At 42.9% G+C, this 3,225-nt stretch overlaps 1 non-coding gene across 1 annotated transcript; it reads left to right on the forward strand.

Annotated features, from left to right (window-relative positions):
• Nucleotides 1-1,544: 1,544 nt before the first annotated feature.
• Nucleotides 1,545-1,672, forward strand: LOC143393259 (small nucleolar RNA SNORA20). The gene has a single exon (XR_013090557.1). It is a non-coding gene; the product is annotated as a small nucleolar RNA SNORA20 (small nucleolar RNA).
• The last annotated feature ends 1,553 nt before the right edge of the window (nucleotides 1,673-3,225 follow it).

Genomic DNA, 3,225 nt, shown 5'->3' on the forward strand with positions numbered 1-3,225 from the left:
TCCAGACTTTGGGGATGGTACCAGAAGACGTCAGAAATGGCTATTTCCCAAATTAACACGTGAATTCCCAACTCCAACAGAGAGCGCGTGGAATGCAGCCTTTGAGTCACCTCTACAAAAGCCCCCTCACAGCCTCTGGGACAGAAGTGCCCCGTGGTTCACCTTTGCTAGCAAAGCAATCAATTTTCTTTCTCCTTTTTTTCAAAATCGTGTTCTCAATATTGGACCAGCACCCAGGACAAGGACCAAGATTTCCACCACAGGATGTTGTCCTAGTGTTGGAGACTATAGGACTTGAAGAAATAAACGACAGAAAGATGGCAACTCACACCACATAAAGAATACTGATGGGGAGACAGAGCCGGAGGAAGAACCCAGAGGGGCGCCTTGTTTCTGGTCTGGCACGTGAGGGTCACTCCATCAAAACAAGTAAACACTGAACAACAGAAAATCGACAGTTTCTTAGATCTGCCAGAGAATCAAGGTCACGGGCAAGCCGCTGCTCTCCAACACTGAAAGGGCAGACTGGCAAGTTCAGAGACCACAGCTAGCTGACCATGAACCTCAGCAGTCATGTCTAGCTTTCAACAAAGAGATCCTGGGCATGGCAGAGGGAGAAGGGGAGGAAAGGAGAGGGCTAATGGGGATTGGAATCAAATTCCTTTTCTTTATAATTGAGTCAAGAAGAAGAAGAAGAAGGAGAAGTAGAAGGAGAAGGAGAAGGAGAAGAAGAAAGAAATGAGAAAGGAAGGACAGAGGGGGCTCAGGGAGAAAGAAATGAAAAATGCCAAGGCAGGGCTGGGGATGTGGGTCAGTGGTAAAGCCCTTGCTTTGTATGCACAAGGTCTTATGTTCAGTCCTCAGCACCTAAATAAATAAGTAAGTAAATAACAAGGTCTAATAAAAGGCAAAAACAGTTTGAAGAAACAGGTAAATTATCTGAACCAGACTTGGATAGAGCAGCGTGCTGGAATTTTCAGAATGCGATAACTATATGCTAAGGGTTCTAGTGGAGAAGGGAGACAATGTAAAGAACACTTAGGCGATATTAACAGAACGGAGAAAATTCAAAGAAAGAATAAAGGAGATGCTGCCGTACGCTTTGTCCCTTCAGGGGTCCATGTGCAGAAGGCTTGATGTTCAGGTGGCATTGTTGAAGCAGTGAAAACTTTATAGGTAGAACCTAGAGTGAGGTTCTCAGGTTAATTGTAGGGTGTGCTCTTAGAGGGGCTCCAGTTTCTCTCTGGCTTCCTGTTTGGTGATATAATCTCTTTCCCCCACGCGTACTCTGCCATCCACTGGGGAGCCCTTGCCAGAATCTGCACCATGCTATTTGGACTTTCTGCCTCCAAATCTGTGAGCTAAAGCTCTTTTCTTTATAATGTTAGCCTGCCACAGGTATTCCATTATAGTAACAAAAAGGAACCCAATAAATTAAAAAACACTGTAACAAGTGAAAAATGCCTTTGATGAGCTTATTAGCCTGGAAATGGCTGAGAATCAGTGAACTTGAGGATATGTTAACAGAAACCTCCAAAACTCACCTTTTCATTTATTTGCTGCCATAGTCTCTCAGTGATCTGAGCAGTTAAACATGAGGGATAAAATAATATTGAGCCATTGTAAATTGAGGTGAAGTAACTTTTATCTCTTCTACATGGTCTAGACATTGTTTTTGTAAGAAAAAGAAAAAAAGAAACTTCTGAAACCCAAAGACAAAGAAAAAAGCCTGAAACAGAAAAAATACTCAAGCACTGTAGGACGACTACAAAAGGGGCATCGTATATTTCGGAAAACCGAAGAAGAAAGAGGGAAGAGGACGGAAGAAATATTCGAAACAATGATGAGAGTCTCTCAATATAATATCAGACACCAAACAACGGATTCCGGAAGCTCAGAGAACACCAAGTAAGATAGACACCCCCAAAATCTACACCTAGGCCTCTTAGATCCACACTCACAAATCCAAAGTCAAAGAGAAAAATCCCAGAAGAAGCCAGAGGAAGGACACACCGTGCATAGCCAGGAGAAGAATCAAATCAGAATTCTTAGAAACCCGAGCAGTGAAGAGAGAGCAGAGTGAAATATTTAAAGTGCGAAGAGAGAAAAAAATAAATAAACCCCATCAACCTAGAATTCTTTATCTTATGAATGGATCCTTCCGATGAAACGAGATGAAATGAGAACTTAGACAACAAAAAAATTGAGTCCTGGGGCAGGAGAGCTACTTTGCATGAAGTATTTAAAACAAAACAACAACAAAAACTTGCAGGGGAAGGAGCTTCATGCAGGCCAGAAGCTGAGACAATATAAACTAGGTAAGAACATTAGAGAAGGAGCGACGGCAAAATGAAAACTTTTTTTTTTATTATATATCGTCTAGGGATCAAACCTGGAGCTTCACACATGCTAAGCACACACTCTACCATCTCGAGCCTTATTTTTCTTATTCTGACCACAGCCACATAGTCAGTGATTGCAGTCAGTGGGTTGCTGGGAGCCATCAGCCAAGTAGGTATGACAATTTCCTTGCCAGCATACCCCCCATGTTTCTTTAGTGGAAGGACTCGTGGAAATAGGACATTTTGCAGGACATTGCATGTAAGGTGACCTTGCTCAAGGACCAGGGCGGATCTGAGTTTAGGGCGTTCCCCGTTTAGAATAGGGCGTATCCTGCTGCCTGAGTTCCTCTTGAGTTCTTAGGGTCAGACAGTATTTTTGGGAGACAGAAGCCCAGTGGAGGTGTGGATTTGGGCAGAGAACGTGGATTCCCCCAGAACGTGTTTGTAGACGGCCGGTGTGAGTTCGGGAATAAAGAATTGCTGTTTGAATCTACAAGCTGTGTGGTGGCTCGTGATTTGTGCCCAGCCAGAGACTGCGGCAGTGGGTAAGTGAGATGAAAGGCCCAGGGCAGCAGGGAGGGAGTCAGGCTACTCGGTTATTGGGTTCTCACGGCCCAGGAGGTAGCACCGTATTTATTTGAGTGTATTCTAACTTGTCAAAATTTGTCATAGACAGTGAAATCAGTGATTGAAGGAAATTCATAGCACGTAATGCATTTAGAAAAGAAGGAAGATCTAAAATCAATAATCTAAGCTTTCACCTTAGAAAACTAGAAAGAGCAAATTAAATCCCAAGTAAGCAGAAGAAAACAAATAATGAAAAATAGAGCAGAAATCAATGACATGAAAAACCGGGAAGCAAGAAGGAAAATCCATAAAACCT

The sequence above is a fragment of the Callospermophilus lateralis genome, chromosome 2 (genome assembly GCF_048772815.1).
Source record: "Callospermophilus lateralis isolate mCalLat2 chromosome 2, mCalLat2.hap1, whole genome shotgun sequence".
Lineage (NCBI taxonomy): Eukaryota > Metazoa > Chordata > Mammalia > Rodentia > Sciuridae > Callospermophilus > Callospermophilus lateralis.